The sequence below is a fragment of the Eriocheir sinensis genome, chromosome 38, assembly GCF_024679095.1.
Source record: "Eriocheir sinensis breed Jianghai 21 chromosome 38, ASM2467909v1, whole genome shotgun sequence".
NCBI lineage: Eukaryota > Metazoa > Arthropoda > Malacostraca > Decapoda > Varunidae > Eriocheir > Eriocheir sinensis.
Window position 1 is genome coordinate 5,582,918 of NC_066546.1, and position 19,688 is coordinate 5,602,605.

A 19,688-nucleotide genomic window follows, 5' to 3' on the forward strand; every position below is an offset into this window, starting at 1 on the left:
ACCCCCACTCGCCTCTCGTTTTCTTCCTGACATCACGGGGGACTCAACCATTCGCGCCGCCCGAGGAAACCCGCGGGAAAAGGTGACCCCCAAAAACCACAAAATCAGATCTGTATGCTCGTGGTGGTGTGGTCAAGGCGAAGCTCCCAGGCGTTAACTTAATAAGCCGAGGTATTGGAGCCTGAAGACCCTTTGATCGTGACTCGGAGCGGAGGTGAAAGGGAGGCCGTGTGTGGCTGCGTGTGTGTGTGGGTCGTGCCTTCTGGCGCGTGGCTGGTGGCTGGCTCAGGTTGGGTCACTAATGGAGCCACTCAAGAGGAAATGCGTCCTTGAAAAATTTACGACTTATCTGCTGCAGCCGCGAGAAGGAAATGTGAGGATGATAACGAATACGAAAACTAATAAGGAGGAAAATTAACGAAATGAAAAGGAGAAGAATTGTGTTGAGAGGAATAATTAGACGATAGACGAGATTTAAAAGTTATAGTTGTAATTGTAGTAGTAGGATTGTTATTATTATTATTATTATTATTATTATTATTATTATTATTATTATTATTATTATTATTATTATTATTATTATTATTATTATTATTATTATTATTATTATTATTATTATTATTATTATTATTATTATTATTATTATTGTTATTATTATTCTTATTATTATTATTATTATTATTATTATTATTATTATTATTATTATTATTATTATTATTATTAGTAGTAGTAGTAGTAGTAGGAGTAGTAGCAATAGTAATAGTAGTAGTTGTAGTTGTAGTAGTAGTAGTAGTAGTAGTAGTAGTAGTAGTAGTAGTAGTGGAGGTAGTAAAGGAAGCGGAGACAAGGAGAGAAAGGCAAAAAAGTGGGACATACTTTAAAAAAATAGAAGCAAATGAATAAGCTACCAAAATAATTAACTATATGAAAAAGTAAGACCAGAAAGTGGTTACAATATAATAGTAAAAAGATACAATAAAAAAGGGAAAGATATACTGAAACGATTCGTGTGTGTGTGTGTGTGTGTGTGTGTGTGTGTGTGTGTGTGTGTGTGTGTGTGTGACATTAAGAAACTCTCAAATTTTCATCAGTGTCACCTCCAGTTTCAGAAACAAAGATAAGTTATTGACACTTTAATTTCGCTGTTCTTTGACACATTGGAAGTTAATTTATCGAACATTCCTCACCCAAATGTCGCATCCAGGACCTGTTTTAGTGAGGGACATGACGAGAGAGAGAGAGAGAGAGAGAGAAGAGAGAAGAGAGAAGAAAACGAGGAACAGCGCTATGCAGTTGATAAGAGGAAAGGAAAGAGAATGTAATAAGATGAAGGAAACGATGAAAAGAAGGAGGAAGAAAAAGATAATTAAAAGAGGACGCAGCTGATTGGAAGAAGGGATAAAAAAAATGTATAAAAAGAAGAGAACGAGAAAAAGCAGACGAAAAAGAGAAGGAAAAGAGGAAAAAGTTAACGAGAGAGAGAGAGAGAGAGAGAGAGAGAGAGAGAGAGAGAGAGAGAGAGAGAGAGAGAGAGAGAGAGACTCTTATTGGCTATTCATATTTAATTTCTTTGTTGCAGTCGTGTGTTGGGGCGGCTAATGCATTGATAACTGATATGATGTCCGTGTGTTCTTTGTGTTAGCGCTGTCTGATGTGTCTCGTCTGTGTCTGTCTGCTTTCAACCTTAATAAGAGGATAGAGACTTAATGGAAAAAGAAATATATTGTAAAAGAGTTGCAAAATATGGAAAGATATACTGAAAAAATAGGAAGAAAATGAAAAAAAGAATGGAAGATAAAGAGAAAGAAGAGTATTGAAAAGTAATGGAAAAAAGTAACAAAATAAGCAGGATACGAAATAGGGATAGGATAGAGACAATAGAAAATTAAATATATAGTAAAAAAGTTGCAAAATAGGGAAAGATATACAGAAAAAATAGGGAGAAAAAAAAGCTAAAGAGAAAGAATAGTATTGAAAAGTAATGAAAAAGAAACTAACAAAATAAGGAGGATACGAAATAGGGATAGGATAGAGACTTAATAGAAAAATAAATATATAGTAAAAGAGTTGCAAAATAGGGAAAGATATACTGAAATAAATAGGAAGAAAATAAAAAAAGAATGGAAGCTAAAGAGAAAGAAGAGTCGTAAAAATTAATGGAAAAATAACTAAAAAAATAAGGATACGAAATAGGGAGATACTGAAAAAAAAGTAGAAATTACGCTACAGAGGAAGAAATATGTAACAAAATAAGGGTTAAGATGATGTAAGAAAGAAGCTAAATGGAAAAATAACCTTAAAAAAGAAAAAAATGAAGCTTAAAAACTATTAAAGATACCATTCAGTAATAAGGGGCGTAAGAAATGGTTAAAATTAAATAATTAAAGACGATGGGAGAAATTGAAAGATATACTGATGGAAAAGAAAAATAATGATAAGCCACAAAAAATATAGAAAATACCAAACAGTGAAAATAAACAAAATAATGCAATAAAAAAATAGAGAAAATAGGAAAAAATACCAAACTGAAAATAAAACAGTAAATAATGCCATAAAACAATAGAAAAAATAGAAAATATACCAAACAGTGAAAATAAAACAGTAAATAATGCCATAAAACAATAGAAAAAATAGAAAATATACCAAACAGTGAAAATAAAACAGTAAATAATGCGATAAAACAATAGCGAAAATAGAAAAAAAAATAGAAAATAATATGAAATGAATATACTAGAAAGACATTAAACGTACCAAACAGGAAAATAAAGCCAACGAATAAAACACTTGAGAAAACTCTTAGTCGTCTACTTTCCTTTCATTACTCCTTAACTCATGCGATCCAGAGATATAATGCAAGGGCTCTAGAGGTCCCCATCTTACCTGGAGCTCACCCGAGTGTCGCTCTAACAGGTAACGTTGACTTAATTATGTGTGTGTGTGTGTGTGTGAGTGAGATAATGAGAGAGAGAGCATAACACACACACACACACACACACACACACACACACACACACACACACACACACACACACACACACACACACCCCCCCCCCCCCCCCCCCCCCCACACACACACACACACAGTCACCCATCCCTCACACACATACAGCTCCTCTTCCGCACCCACATAGTGACCCCCCCCCCACACACACATACACACACCTGCTCCCCCCTTCTCTCCCTCCGCCCCCCCCAACCCCCCTCTCCCTAACACACGCTGCTGGCGGGTCGTTCTCTCCCCAACACAATTAGGAGAGGCGGCGGGGTTAATTTCTCTTCACAGGAGCCATTAAACTTAACGCTCTGAGGTGGTGTTAGCTAATGCCTCGCCGTACGCCTCAGCACAACCCGGTACAGCCTCTCGCAGCGCCAGGTCCATTAAGGAAGGAAGGGGATGCGAATTAGCCCTTCCGCTATAAACTTCCCCATTATAATCTGCACTCGTTCTTATCTCAGGGCTTCCTTATATCATGCACACGTGGCTGCTATTGGTTATTATTAGTTCGAGGTGTCCGTGGAAGGTGAGAGTCGTGAAGGGGTTGAAGGGGGGGGGGTAAGTTGATCTGATGTTATGGGTATAGAATGTTTTGTCGTTTTTGATCGTTTTTTTTCAGTTTTAAGACGTAGATGTTTGTGTTTCTTAGCCTAGTATAGTGCAATTTAATCTGATCTTGTGGGGAATGAAGGCCGTGTTGTCTTGATGTTCTTTTTCCATTTTTAAGACGTGAATGTTTGGGTTCTTTAGGCTAGCATAGATCTGAATGTTGCTGTGATGTCTGTGGATTGTCAAAGAAATGGTGTCGTGTGTGTGTGTGTGTGTGTGTGTGTGTGTGTGTCCTTATGCCTGCCTCCCTATACTGTTATTTTCGATTTTCTTTTTTCTAATTATTCTCTCTCTCTCTCTCTCTCTCTCTCTCACCACACAAAGGAATCAAAGCACGTAAACACATTCACTCAAACATTAATCTCAACTCTCGTCAATCTCTAACCTTTTCCAGTCATCCCGAAGTTATTAACAAGTTTTTTCTTTTCACGCGCACAACGCAGCGCCGCGTAAATCGACGAACCGAGCGAAATAAATACACGCGCTTCCGATATATTGACGGAGCCGAAGAAAAGGCCAGGGACACCGCGCTCTGGTCGGCGTGGGTCATCGATCACACTCTCAATAACGAATTCAAAAGAGCTGCGCATTTGGCCTGACGAACGTTCCCGGCTGACAAGGAGAGAGCTCCTTTGAAACCACGTAATATACAGCATTGGGAAGAGATGGGAAGGAGGTGGGTGCTGGCTCATAGTGCAGGGATTGAGGTCGGTGTTCTTAGACGCGAGACTCAGATCAGTTATTTGTAAAGACCAAAAAAGAGGTTAAGTGCGTTCTTTTATGGCGTTCTAGGAGGTAGGCTAGTGGCTGGCGTTTAAGTGCAGGGATTGAGGTCGCCACTCTTAGAGGCTAGAATTTCAGATCAGTTATTTCCAAAGGCCAAAAAAGAGGTTAAGTGCGTTCTTATAAAATTATGGCGTCGTAGGAGGTTGGCTAATGGCTGGCTCCTAAGTGCAGGGATTGAGGTCGGCACTCTTAGACGTTAGACTTTCACATCACTTATTTCAAAAGGCCACAAAAGAGGTAAAATCCGCTTTCATATGGCATTGCAGGAGGTAGTGGCCGGCTCCTAAGTGCAGGGATTGAGGTCGGTACCCTTAGATGCTACAGAGTTCAACATCAGTTATTTCTAAAGGCGAGGTAAAATGCCTTCTCATACAGCATTGGGGGAGGTAGTGGGTGGCTCCTAAGTGCAGCGATTGAGGTTGGTACCGACTCTCACAGCAAAGAGGTGAAATGCGTTCTCATGAGTGTTTTATAGAGTTCATGGTGCAAAAGCCTTGTCAGACTCCCACCAGGTAAAACAAACTAACCGCTGAAGGGCTCAAAACTTCTACGAAAGCCATGTCAAATGTGTGTGCCTGGGAGCCGAAATGTTTACTAATATGGCCCTGAGACTTGTGCCCCACAAGTCTCAGGGCCATATTAGTTAAACTGATCTTATGGGGAATGAATGCCGTGTTTTCTTGATCTTTTTTTTCCCATCTTTTTAAGACGTGAATGTTTTTGTTTTTTTAGGCTAGCATATATCTGAATGTTGCTGTGAGTGTATGTATAGTCAGAAATGGTAGTCACGCCGCCCCGACCAAAGGACTAACGCCTCTTTTTACCGCATCGTGCACACGTCAGAGCGAGGTAAATGTTATGAAGAGCTAACTAACTAACGGGGAACATACGCCCGGCGGCACGTCGCTTCACTCTCTCGCCTCCTCCACTCTCGACGGTCCCCCCGAGCAAGCTCCCACGCCGCCGACCCATCCATCTCATGTCTCTCCCGGCAGGATCGATCGACTTGCGCCATCCATGAGTTACGTGGGCGTCCCCTTGGTCTCCTCCACTGTGGGTTGTCTCGTACGGAAATAGCCTTGTGAGCAGGATCGACATCCGGGAGGCGTGCCACGTGCCCATACAGCCGGAGTTGGCGGTCACGGACTAAGCTGGACGACACTGTTCTCTCTCCTTACCCCTTGACTGCGGATTTCCAACAAGAAGACATCACCAAGCTTCAGGAATGAAACAAAAAGTGGCTGCTACAATTCAATGAGGAAAAATATAAAGTCCTGGACCTTGGGAGAAGATATCCAGCACACCAATACCACATGGGAAACACTCCACTATCCACCACAGAGGCAGAGAAAGACCTGGGAGTATATGTTATCAGGCTACCAGTGAAGGCGAAATACGTGCCAATCGCAGCGGATGGGTTAATATTTTGTTTTCTGTGTCTTAACCTTAATAATAACCTTAACCTTAATAATTATGGGTATAGAAGGTTTTGTTGTTTTGATCGTTTTTTTTAGTTTTAAGACTTAGATGTTTGTGTTTCTTAGCTTGGTTGAGTGCAAGTTGATCTGATCGGATGGGGAACGAATGCCGTGTTGTCTTGATCGTTTTTTTTTCTCCATTTTAAAGACGTGAATGTTTGGGTTCTTCAGGCTAACATAGATTAAGACTAACAAAGAAAAAAGAAATTGTAGTTAAAAAGAGGTTACGATAAACTAATGAAGAAGATCCAAAAGGGAAAATAAACTGAAAGGAAAAGAAAAAAGGGTTTGCTGCAAAAACACAAGATACCAAACAGCGGAAGAGACACAAAACAACAGAAAACACTTACTTTCTTACTTACTTTTCCCTTCAAGTTTCGCTGCTTCTTTTACGTCAAATATCCCCAAGGCCAAGGTGAAACGGCACTCTCAACACTACTTTCTTCACTGACTCTCCTCACCACCACCAACACCACCACCAGTACCACTATCACCATCACTACCATCACCACCACCACCACCACGCCGCCGGTGCAGTAACATACCAGTGGCTTTCATATATCGCTCCCGCCGCTGCGCCACACTCTCAAGGCCACACACACAACGATCAGTCATTCCCATTCTCTATTGCCGCCACCCTCACGCCACCAACGCACCGACGCCCCGCCACCACCACATGTGCCACTACCTCACCGTCTTAACCAATCTTATTTACTTTGGTTATACTGTTTCTGTTAATATTGTTGCTCCTCTTCCTCTTCCTCTTCCTCCACGACATTGTTCTCTTCCTCTTCGTCCTCGTGTTGCTCCTCCTTGTCCTCCTTGTCTTTGTCCTTCTTTTCCTCCTCTTCCTCCTCGTCCTCGTCCTCCTCCTGCTACTTTTACTACTACTTTACACTACACTACTACTACTACTACTACTACTCCTAATGTTGCTCTTACTCCTACTCACGCTACAACTACTACTACTACTACTACTGCTACTACAACTACTACTGGTACAACTACAACTATTCCTAATGTTGCTTTTACTCCTACTCCTACTACTACTAAAACAACAACAACAACAACTACTGCTGCTGCTGCTGCTACGACTACTACTACTACTACTACTACTACAACATAAATGATGCCTCCACCCATGTTTATTTTCCCGACACATAATCATGAAGGGCTCCATAGCCTGGAGGTCATTAGCCCCAACTCTGTTCGCTAATGACTGTGGCATCCAACCATATCACTAATACTACCTAGCACTAAATCACCTATCATCAGATCCCCCTTTCCTTCCCTACTCAAGTCACTCCCGACCCACCCTAATGGCACTCTCCACCACTGTGGCTTCATAGTCCATATTGGAGATGGTGGTGGCTTTTGGGCCAGAGTGTCTGGTGCCCCTGAGACATAGGATGGCCGACCAGAGCAGGGAGAACGAGAGGCGACACTTCATCCAGGCGACAACGTGGCTCCTTGGCTGATGTTTCTTTTTTGAGATTAGTTCCGCGAGGCGTGCGTGTGGCTCAGTCTTGGCAATGGCAGACAAAGCTTCTATTTCCTTCACCCATTCAGCTACTTTGTCTCCCACGTACTCCTTCTTATATACCTCTGTCCCGATCACTGCACCTAAGTGTCGTTGTCCGTCTTTTGTCACAATGATGCCACTTCCTCTAAAAGTTTCTGCTGCATGGTCATAATGTTCAGGATTGACAATAAGGACAGACTTGGTGGCGTTAGGGATGTATCCTATCTCAGGGCCGGCGGTGTTCACAGTGTCCCACCACCCTTTTAAGTCTGAGATTTTACCAGCACCTGAGAGGTCATCCGCATAAGCCACCTGTTTCACCCGTGTTTCTGCGAACGCGATTTCATTATGGAGGACTGATAGGCCCAAGGCGTACATAGCCATGGCTATTGGGTCACCTTGTGTTGTTCCCTCAGATGATTTTAACACTTTCACTTTTCCACTGTGGCTATTTATGTATAAGTTGGTCGGGTATGTATAGGTATTTTCGACATACATAGCTAAGCTAGGGCATTTGGTTTTAATGTTGGGTATCATAGTCTTTCTATTTATTGTGTTGAAGGCATTTTTGGCGTCAACAAGAAGCACTGAAGAACTACTACTATTACTACTACTACTACTACTACTACTACTACTATAACAACAACTACTACTACTACTACTACTACTACTACTACTACTGCTACTACTACTATAACAACTACTACTACTACTACTACTGATACTTTTTTTTTTTTTACAAAGGAGACAGCTCAAGGGCACACAAAAAAAGAAAACAATAATAAAAAAAAGCCCGCTACTCGCTGCTCCTAAAAAAGAAACAAAAGAGGTGGTCGAAAGCAAGATCAAATACGGGAGGAGAGGTGTCCTGATACCCTCCTCTTGAAAGAGTTCAAGTCGTAGGCAGGAGGGAATACAGATGAAGGAAGATTGTTCCAGAGTTTACCAGCGTGAGGGATGAAAGAGTGAAGATGCTGGTTAACTCTTGCATAAGGGGTTTGGACAGTATAGGGATGAGCATGAGTAGAAAGTCGAGTGCAGCGGGGCCGCGGGAGGGGGGGAGGCATGCAGTTAGCAAGTTCAGAAGAGCGAGCAGCAGCGTGGAAATATCGATAGAAGATAGAAAGAGAGGCAACATTGCGGCGGAATTTAAGAGGTAGAAGACTATCAGTATGAGGAGGAGAGCTGATGAGACGAAGAGCCTTAGCCTCCACTCTGTCCAGAAGAGCTGTGTGAGTGGAGCCCCCCCACACATGAGCTACTACTACTACTACTACTAATGATAATACCAAAACTAATACTATTGCTACTACTACCTTTACAACAACAACAGCAACAACAGAAGCAATAACAACATTAAAAAAAATATATAACACAGAAGCCGCACCAAAGCAATACGTATTCTGTAGACTTAACAACAACAACAACAACAACAACAGCAGTCTACCCAAGTTTGAATTACCTGAGTGATAACAGTTGTCTCTTTTTATTCCAGGTAATTGGCCGCAGCACAGGTTGGAACGGCCGCACCTCGCTCTCACCTTTACCTTCCCGGAACCAGGTATGCCCGCAAGCCCTTCTAGGTATATTGTTTTTTCTACCTCTTTATTGAGAGCGCCGGTCACTTTCAATTCTAGACTATTATTGTGTTAAGGATTTTTATACCTTGTTGCTATAGCTACTACTATTATTTTTTATCACTAGTGTTGTTGTTTTTATTGGTGTTATTATTGTTGTCATTCTTTTTATTTATTTGTTTATTATGTTATTCTCATCACCTAACCTAACCTAACCTAACCTAAATTGTTATGTTTATTGGTGTTACTGTATTTTTTTTGTTATTTGTATTTATTTATTTATTTGTTATTATTATTATTATTATTATTATTATTATTATTATTATTATTATTATTATTATTATTATTATTATTATTATTATTATTTTTATTTTTTATTTTTATCTCTTCTATCACCAGTCATTTTTATTATTTCTTCCTTTTTGTATTACTGTTCTCAACGTTTTCCTACAGTGTTACTTCGACTGCTATTATTTTCGTCACTATTATTATGTTGTTGGTATTTTTATTGTTATTGGCATCATCGTTGTTCTTATCTTTCTTATTTTATTTACGCATTTGTCTTTTTTTCTTCGTTTTCTTCCACTATAGTCAGTTATTTTTTCTTCCTCTTACCTTTTTCTAACGCATTTATTTAAATTTTCGTTTTTTCAATATAGCCAGTTCATTTTCTCCCTCGTATTTTATTTATTCATTTGTTTTCCTTTTTTTTCACAATAGTTACTTCAGTTTTTCTTCCTCCTGTCTTTATTATTTTATTTATGCATTTTTTTCTTTTTTTCGCTCTAGTCAGTCCATTTTTCTTTCCTTTGCTCGGCTTCGTGACTCAGTGCAGTCGTCTGATGGCAATAATTCATCACTTTTCTTCTTTTGGGCGGAAGCTTTGTGAAGTGTTGCGCGCTGCCATCCCTTTCTGTCCTTTTGTGGTCTTTGTTGGCGTGGCGCTCAAAGGGAACCGCGGATACTGCACCTCAGCCTTGGCATTACAAAGAAGCTCTGAAGAATGTTAAATTATTTCGTTCTTTGCGTCTTGACATTGTGTTCTTCTTTGTGGCTTCATATTAATATTTTTCGGTTACTTACTTTCTCTGTTCAAGTTCAGTATTTATGTGTTATTCAACGTCAGATATCTCCATTACATACACAAAGTTTTACTCTGTCTTCAAGTTTCACCAGTTAGCTGTTCTTCCATGACTTCCATGACAACTTTTCCCATTACAAGCACAAATTATTCAACTTTTTTTCATCAAGGGTTACTTTAATTATCTGTTCTTCCATATAAAATTTCTCCATTATAAACACAAATCATTTACTTTCTTCAAGTTTCACTAGTCATCGGTTCGTCCTTGCCAATTATCTTCATTGCAAGAACAAATTAGTTGCTTTCTCTCTTCACGTTTTGCAAGAACAAATTAGTTGCTTTATCTCTTCACGTTTTACTATTCATTTGTGTTTTCCACGCCAAACTTCTCCACTACAAGCACGAATTACTTACTTTTTTCTCTTGTTTCCCTATCTATGTGTTTTTCCACGACAAATATCTCCCTAACAAGGACACATTATTTACGTTCTCTCTCCGTTTTTTTTTTTCACTTAACTCTACTTTCAAATCAAACAACTCTATAACAAACACAAATTTATACTTTTACTACACCGTCGACAGATTCTTTTTACAACGTGGATAACAGGAGATGACCAAACAGATGATAACAAAAATACACGGATGATACTTTTAAAGCGCATATTCCGGCAGAGAGAAAAATAGGATCCGGACCGGTCGCTCGCACCCGATCATAAAAACGGGACGAAATAAACGAATCCGAGGACGATCCGGATATTGCTTACGTGTCATAGCGGATCAGACTCGACGGAAGAGGATTACGATCGGACCCGCATCCTCGTTCCTTGGAATATAATAATAGAGTTGTTAAGCCTTGTATTGTTGTTACTATTAGTGCATTAGGTTTAGTGTTAGTGGTGTGGTGTGTGATAGCATTGAGTCTGGAGGAAAGGCGACCAAAAGGAAGCATACAGATGACTGACTTAAGTGAAAAAACGAAAAAAATGAATAGATATGAAGAAAACATGAACTGACTAGAGTGAAAAAAATAAATAGATAGGAAGAAAAAATGAACTGACTTGTGAAAAAAATAAAAGTAAATAAATAGATAGGAAGAAAAAATGAACTGACTTGTGAAAAAACGAAAAAAATGAATAGATAGGAAGAAAATTTGAAATGACTGTAGTGAAAAAAAAAATACGACGAAAAAAAATGAGCTGACTTAAGTGAAAAAAAAATGATAAAATGAAGAAAAAATGAACTGACTAATAAACAAAATAAAAGAGGGAGATAAGAGAAGAAAAAAATAACTGAAAATAGTGAAAAAAAAAATTAAGATGAAAAAAATTAACTGACTTTATTGAAAAATCGGAAAAAAATCGAAGAAATGTGTGACAAAAATAACGAAGACAAGAATAATAATAAGATGAATAACAATAACAGTGAAAATACCAATAAACATAATAACAGTAAAGATGAAAATAATTAATAAAAGAGGAGAAAAAATAATGATAAAATGAAGAAAAAATGAGCTGACTAATAAAGAAAAAAAGAAAGATTGCATTGTATTTGAGAGACGATAAGAAGGAAAGAAAGTAAAAAAGGTTATAGAAAGATGAAGTTAAAAAAAAAGTCGTAAAGAAAAGAAAATCGAAGAAATGTGAAAAAAATATACAGGAAGAAAAGAAAATTGATTGCTGAGATTTGGAAGACGATGAGAAGGAAAATAAGTAAACATAATAACAGAAAGATGATGTTAGAGGAGAATTAAAAAGAGAAAAGAAAGTGGAAAGAAAAGGAAAACGAAAAAATACAGGAGGAAAAAGAAAATTGATTGCTGAGTTTTGGAAGACGATAAGAAGGAAAGGATGTAAAAAAGATTGTAGAAAGATGATGTTAGAGGAGAATCGAAAAAAGAGAAAAAGAAAGCTGAGAAAAGCGAGAAATAGGAAAAAAAAACGTATACAGGAGGAAAAAGAAAATTGATTGCTGAGTTTTTGGAAGACGATGAGAAGGAAAAGAAGTAAAAAAGGTTATAGAAAGATGATGTTAGAGGAGAATCGAAAAAAGAGAAAAAGAAAGTGGAGAAAAGCAAGAAATAGGAAAAAAAACATACAGGAGGAAAAAGAAAATTGATTGCTGAGTTTTTGGAAGACGATGAGAAGGAAAAGAAGTAAAAAAGGTTATAGAAAGATGATGTTAGAGGAGAATCGAAAAAAGAGAAAAAGAAAGTGGAGAAAAGCAAGAAATAGGAAAAAAAACGTATGAAGGAGAAAAAAGAAAATTGATTACATAGTTTTTGAGAGACGATAAAAGAAAAGGAAACTGAAAATGAATAAACGAAGTAATATTGTATACATTTTTTTAATATAACGATACAAAAAGGAAAAAAAAATGAAACGACTGTAGTAAAAGAAAAATAATATAACAAGTTCATTAACAATATTACAAAGATAAGAAAAATGATAAAATAAATAACAGAAAAAAGCAACAACAATAGTGTGTGTGTGTGTGTGTGTGTGTGTGTGTGTGTGTGTGTGTGTGTGTATACTTAATCTCCGTACCTGTATAATCAGAGCTTCTTTATTACCATCATCATCATTACCTTTTTTCACTTACCTGGTCATACCCTTAACGTGTGTGTGTGTGTGTGTGTGTGTGTGTGTGTGTGTGTGTGTGTGTGTGTGTGTGCGTGTGTAGTAAAATTGCATCCATATAACACTAAAAAAATAAAAAAATAAACGTTCAAAATAAGACGTCATTGTGGCTTAGTGGAAGTGTCCTTTTATAGTTCTCGCTTTACGATATAATGGGCTATGAAGAAGAAGGAGGAGGAGGAGAGGAGGAGGAGGAAGAGGAAGAGGAGGAGGAGGAGGCGAAAGAGGAGGAGGAGGAGGAGGAGGCGGAAGTAGTGCCATATAACCTCACACTCACACAAAGAAAGAGAATCGATCTGAACTCCTTAACCAACCCTCTCCTTATTATCGCTGTGCTACTAGATACAAAGACTCGATATGAAGGGGATTGAACACCCTTCGATTCAAAACACTTCAGGAGGAGAGAGAAAGAAAACGGAGGAAAGACAAGAGGAGAGAAAAGAGAGAAAGCGAAGACGAGAGGAGAACGAAGAAAAGAAAGTGGAGTGGAGATGAAAGGAAAACGAAGAAAAAACGTAAGGAGGAGAGAAAAGATAAGTAGAGGAAAATAGAAAAGAAGCGAAGAAAGAAATATGAACGAAAATAAAGAAACGTAAGAAGGAGAAAAAAATCAAATATATTGCAGAGTTTTTGAGAGAGGATTAGAAGGAAAGGAAGCTGAAAAATGTTACGGAGAAAGGCGAAAGTACAGTAAAAGAGAAGTGACGAAAAGAAACGAAGAAAAAAAAAACATGTCGAGGAGAAAATAGAAAATAGACTGCAGAGTATTTGAGAGACGATAAGAAGGAAAAGAAGCTAAAAAAAATTATAGAGAAAGACGAAGGTAAAGTAAAGGAGGAGATAAACGAGAGAAGATAAAAGGAAAACGAAGGAAAACATGTGAAAATGAGAAAAGAAAGAAATTACTGCAGAGTATTTGAGAGACGATAAGAAGGAAAAGAAGCTGAAAAAGGTTATAGAGAAAGACGAAGGTAAAGTAAAGGAGGAGATAAACGAGAGAAGATAAAAGGAAAACGAAGGAAAACGTGTGAAAATGAGAAAAGAAAGAAATTACTGCAGAGTATTTGAGAGACGATAAGAAGGAAAAGAAGCTGAAAAAGGTTATAGAGAAAGACGAAGGTACAGTAAAGGAGGAGAGCAAAGAAAGAAAAAGGAAAACGAAGGAAAACGTGAAAATGAGAAAAGAAAGAATTGATTGGAGAGTATTTGAGAGACGATAAGAATGAAAGAAGCTGAAAAAGGTTATAGAGAAAACGAAGGCTCAGTAAAAATGGAGAGGAACGAAAGAAAAAGGAAAACGAAGTAAAAACGTGAGGAAGAGAGAAAAGAAAGAAAGATTGAAGAGTATTTGAGAGACGATAAGAAGGAAAGAAAGTAGAGAAAAAGTTATCGAGAAAGGAGAAGGTAAACTAGGGAGAAAAGTTAAAAGGAGAACGAAGAAAAAACACGAGGAGAAAAAAAATCAAAGTGTAGAGAAACGTTTTTGAGAGACGATAAAAGGAAAGGAAGGAGAGAAAAAGGTCATAGAAAGGAGAATTTACAGTAAAAGAAGACAGGAAAAGCAGAGGACAAAATGAAAACGAAGAAAAAAACAGGGCAGTAGGAGGCAAAATTGAGTGTAAAGAAACGTATTTGAGAGACGATAAAAAGGAAAGAAAGGAGAAAAAAAGGTCATAGAAAGGGGAAGTTATAGTAAAAGAAGAAAGAAAAAAACAGAAGACAAAATGAAAACGAAGATAAAAAAGGTTAGTAGGAGAGAAAAATGAGTGTAAAGAAACGTTTTTGAGAGACGGTTAAAAGGAAAGGAAGGAAAGGGAAAGATCATAGAAAGGGGACTTTACAGTAAAAGAGGAAAAAAAACAGAAGACAAAATGAAAACGAAGAAAAGAACGTTAGGTTAGTTGGAGAGAAGAATGAGTGTAAAGAAACGTTTTTGAGAGACGATAAAAAGGAAAGAAAGGAGAAAAAAAAGTCATAGAAAGGGGAAGTTATAGTAAAAGAAGAAAGAAAAAAAACAAGACAAAATGAAAACGAAGATAAAAAAAGGTTAGTAGGAGAGAAAAATGAGTGTAAAGAAACGTTTTTGAGAGACGATTAAAAGGAAAGGAAGGAAAGGAAAAGGTCACAGAAAGGGGAATTTACAGTAAAAGAGGAAAAAAAGCAGAGGACAATATGAAAACGACGAAGAAAAAAACGTGATGTTAGTAGGAGAGAAAATGAGTGTAAAGAAACGTTTTTGAGAGACGATAAAAAGAAGAGGAAGGAGAAAAAGGTCATAGAAAGGGGAATTTATAGTAAAAGGGGAAAAAAAGCAGAGGACAAAATTAAAACAAAGAAAAAAAAACGTGAGGTTAGTAGGAGAGAAAATGAGTGTAAAGAAACGTTTTTGAGAGACGATAAAATGAAGAGGAAGGAGAAAAAGGTCATAGAAAGCGGAATTTACAGTAAAAGAGGAAAAAAAGCAGAGGACAATATGAAAACGACGAAGAAAAAAACGTGATGTTAGTAGGAGAGAAAATGAGTGTAAAGAAACGTTTTTGAGAGACGATAAAATGAAGAGGAAGGAAAAAAAAGGTCATAGAAAGTGGAATTTACAGTAAAAGAGGAAAAAAAAGCAGAAGATAGTATGAAAACGAAAAAAAAAAACCGTTAGCTTAGTAGGAGAGAAAATGAGTGTAAAGAAACGCTTTTGAGAGACGATAAAAAGGAAAAAAAGAGAAAAAAGGTAAGAGAGAACGGACAAGTTATAGTGGGGTGCCGCCTTACCCCTGGACCATTTTAAGGGGGGCGTGAGGGTGAGGGTTGGGGGGTCCATTATAAGTGAGGGGAGGCGGGTCCCTTGGTGAGCTGCGATAATGACACCAGTAAGGGCAAGTCCATTTCAGGGCCACGTGGCTTATTACTTTAATTAAGATCATGCCCTGCCTCTTATCCGCCCCCTCCCCCCACCCACCCCGCTGCTGCCCTCCTCTTCCTCCTCCGTTTCTTCCTTCTCTTTTGCTTCTTTATCTTCTTCTTCTTTCTCCTCCTCCACTGCCTCTTATTATTATTATTATTTTTTTATCATTCTTCGTCTTTCTCCTCCCATCCTCATTCTCCTCTTCTTATTTTTCCTCTTTCTCCTCCTCCTCCTCTTCCTCCTCTTCCTCTTATTATTATTCTTCCTCCTCTTTCTCCTGTTTCTCCCCTTCTTCGTCTTCTTTTTCTTTTTTCTTTTTCCGCTTCCTCTTCTTTTTCTTCCTCTTCCTCCTTTTATTCTTGCTCCCCTCCCTCCTTTTCCGCTCGCTTCTCTTCTTTTTCCTCTTCTTCCTCACCTTTACTTTCCTCACCTTGATTTTTTCGTTTATTTTTTCATCTTTTAATGAGAGAGAGAGAGAGAGAGAGAGAGAGAGAGAGAGAGAGAGAGAGAGAGAGAGAGAGAGAGAGAGAGAGAGAGAGAGAGAGAGAGAGAGAGAGAGAGAGAACGATAAAGAATAAGAGAGTTTTCCTGTTGGCCGGAACTGGATATAATTGAGTGGCGATTTTTTCCGTATCTGTAAATTGTAAGGGATTTTGTTTATACAATGAATAAAATTATCCTTTTTTTATTCTGAAGTAATGAATTTTATTTTATTAGGTCAGGTTTTAGCGCTGTGAAAATTGCACGTTGATTGAATTTCCTTTTAATGCTAAGGTAATTTGAAAGATTATTCATTTTGATTGGAAAAAAAATGTAAATTGAGTATTCGATTAGGCAAGGAAACAAACTTTGATCTTTATAGTAAAGCGTTGACTGCATTCTGCGTTACCTTGGTATATAAGAAGTGCTGCTTTCGGAGCAAAACAATAATTCAGCAACGTGTCCTGTAGGTAGGCTGTAGCTGAGTGGTTAGCGTGCGGGCCCCGCATTCACCGCGTAATGGACGACGTGGGTTCGAATCCGCCGCTGCCACGAACTGGGATTTTTCAGTCACCGCCGAGTGGCTTAAGACTACCCGCATGCTGTCCTGAAGACCACCCATCAACCCGAACTGTATAAGAAACCGTCCAAGTGAATCAAAAACGAGCTCCGGGAGGCAGCATGAGCCAAGAAAAGAAGGCGCCACTATAAAATAAAACCACTTGCCTCCGCCACGACGGGCTGGGGCCGACTACCATCCAGGCCCGGCTGGCACGTAAAAACACAAAAACAAAAAACAAACCAAAGAATGTAAACTTCACCTTAAGGAATCTGGGCTCAGTGGTCCTGACAGTCGCCTCGCTCTTCCTCTGTGCGTTCAGTAAAGTTACAGAGACTGTTACGAAATTCCGTGAGCGCGTTCACCGTGCCCTTGAACGTGTGCTGGCAACGCTGCCTCCATCATGTTTGCTTACATGACGGCAAGAACGAATGGCCGCTAGTTTCCTAACATTTTAACAACTTTCTGTCGCATGGTGATAACAGAGTGGAAGTAATAAGTGTGTCCACACACGCGGCAGACATGCCGCCAACATTTCGTCGGCCGGTGACGACGCTCTATGGCGGTAGGTCTTGTGCGCGTCACGCCGCCGTCACTGGGCTGCCTTTTCGTCCTCTTCCTCTCCTCTCTTGGTAACTGTTTCGTCAGGGTCTATCTTCCACCCTAACTCGCTCAGTGTCGGCTGGGCTTCTTGACTCTTGCTGTAATCTATATTCATGGGATCCCATAACACGTAGCGTGAACGATAGATCAATCAGCTGTAGAGTCAACCCACGACCAATCCATCCACCTCCTGTCCTCAGCTCTGCGCGTGAGTGTGCTTATCCGGGGCCCATCCTGCGGCCACCGGGGAGCCTCGTCCACACAGTCTCAGCCAACACGCCGCCAGTCAGTGTGTCTAGCAGGCAAAGAACACTGATAATGGTGGCTTGTTGACGGCTTGATCGTGGAGTGTTGTTCAATATGTAAGCATTTGTTTGGGGGCACACAGATATACAAAAACGTTCCTTAGAAGAAGTAAAACGAAAGTGTCAGCCAGTGGAAGTTACTACACAGTGCACACAAACACTACCCAAGAAACACAGACTCATAACATACGTACCATCTAACTTAAAGGGAGATACAAACGGCCGGAGCGGAAGGGAGTGAGTCTGGGCAGCCCAATCGCGAGGACCGTAAAATCTCTACATTGCATTCAGAGGTAAATATAGTGAAGGGTCTTTTGGCATACGTTCTGCACACGGACGGGAACAGAAAGCCACTTCTCTTAACGGGGTGATCAGACAAGGCTTGCGGGGAGGGCGTGGGATGAATGCATATGGGAGGCAATCAGGGAGTGGGCGTCGTTTGCATGTGGAGATGGGAAAATTAAGCTATTCCTCTCTCTCTCTCTCACTCCCTCCTCGTCCTGGTCCTCCTCCTCCTCCACCGCTCCCTTCCAAGCTATTCCTCTCTCACTCCCTTCCTCACTCCCTCTCTGACTCACTCCTGTCTTCCTCCATTCCTCTGTCACTTCCTCCTTTGCGCCCTCCTCCTCTCATCTTTCCTCTTCCTCGTTCTCCTGCCCTCCTTCACTTTCCTTCCTCCTTTTCTCTCTCTCACTCCCTCCTCAGTCTCCTCTTCCCTTCTCTTCCTCCAACCTATTCCTCTTTCACTTACTCCTGTCCCTTTTTCTTCCTTCTTTTCCTCCAGGCTATTCCTCTCTCACTCCCTCCTCTCCTCCTTTCCTCCAAGCTATCCATCTCTGACTCCCTCCCTCCTCTCCCTTCTTCCTTCCCTTCCTCCAGGCTATTCCTCTCTCACTCCCTCCTCTCCTCCTTTCCTCCAAGCTATCCCTCTCTGACTCCCTCCCTCCTCTCCCTCCTTCCTTCCCTTCCTCCAGGCTATACCTCTCACACTCCCTCCTCGCCCTCTTTCTCCTTTCCCTCCGCTTTTACACTCTCTTCCTCCATCCCTCCCTCCCTTCTCCTCCTTCCCTCCTATACAGAGAGAAGGAAAGTGCTTTGAGTCTCCTCTGTATAATTTCTTCTCGCGTTGAACTACAGACGGAATGAAAATGTTCGCCTCGTCTATACTCTGATGAGGCGGACTGGAGATGAAGGCCAGGACGTTTAGATTCCCTCTTGCTCTTGCCTTGCTCTTTTATTGATGGAGTTTCGTTTATTTGTTATTTATTTTTTTTTACTTTTTTCTGTCCTCTTTTTTTGTTCTTTTCCATCTGTTCATTTTTTATTTCTGCGTTGTCATTTATTTTGTTCTTGTTTTTGTTCTTAGTTTCGTTTATTTTTTTGTTTGTTTTGTCTCTCTTATTTTTTTCATCTGTTCAGTTTTTGTTTTTGTTTTTTTGCGTGTTGTCATTTTTTTCTTACTCTTGTTTCATTTATTTTCTTCTTTCTCTTTTTTGGTCGATGTTCTTTTTTTCATCTACTCAGGTTTTTTGTACTGTTTTTCATTTCCTCTTGTTCTTTTTTTTTCTTTTTTTCTTGCCTCTGTTTTTTTATTATTTTTTTTTTTTACTATTTTTTCATTTTTCTTGTTTGTCTTTGTTCGTTGTCATTTTCGTCATCATCATCATCATCATCTTTTAAAACCTCTGTACTCTTTGTCTTTTTGTTTTGTTTATTTCTTTATTGTCCTTCATCCAGCTTTACTTCTGTCTCCCTTGGTTTGTCCTGTTTTGTTATTTTCTTTGAGTTTCCCCTTTTTACTCGTCTTCCTCACTTTTCCCTCCTTCTCTTTTCCTCTTTCCTTATTTTTCCATTTTTCCCATTTTTACTTTACCTATTTTTCCCTTTTCCAGTTTTCTTTATTTTCTTCTCTTTTCCTTTTTTCCTTTTCTTTCTGGTGTTCCTATCCTTATTTTTCTTTTCCCATTTTTACTCTTCCTGTTTTTCCCAGTTTTTATTTCCTTTTGCCTTTCTTGTACGTTCCCTATTTTTTCTTGCATTCCTTATTTTCCTCCTCTTGTCCTTTTTTCCTTTTCTTTCTGGTGTTCCTGTCTCCTTATTTTTCCTTTTCCCTATTTTTGCTCTACCTGTTTTTCCCTTTCCCAGTTTTCTTTATATC

The 19,688-nt window shown here is 39.3% G+C and overlaps 1 long non-coding RNA gene across 1 annotated transcript in view; it reads left to right on the forward strand.

Moving 5' to 3' along the window:
* Positions 1 to 19,688, forward strand: part of LOC127008575 (uncharacterized) — an 88,328-nt gene that overhangs the window by 48,009 nt on the left and 20,631 nt on the right. The window contains exon 2 of the long non-coding RNA XR_007761191.1: positions 8,886 to 8,951. This is a non-coding gene — a long non-coding RNA (uncharacterized LOC127008575). The remainder of the gene's footprint in view (positions 1 to 8,885; positions 8,952 to 19,688) is intronic.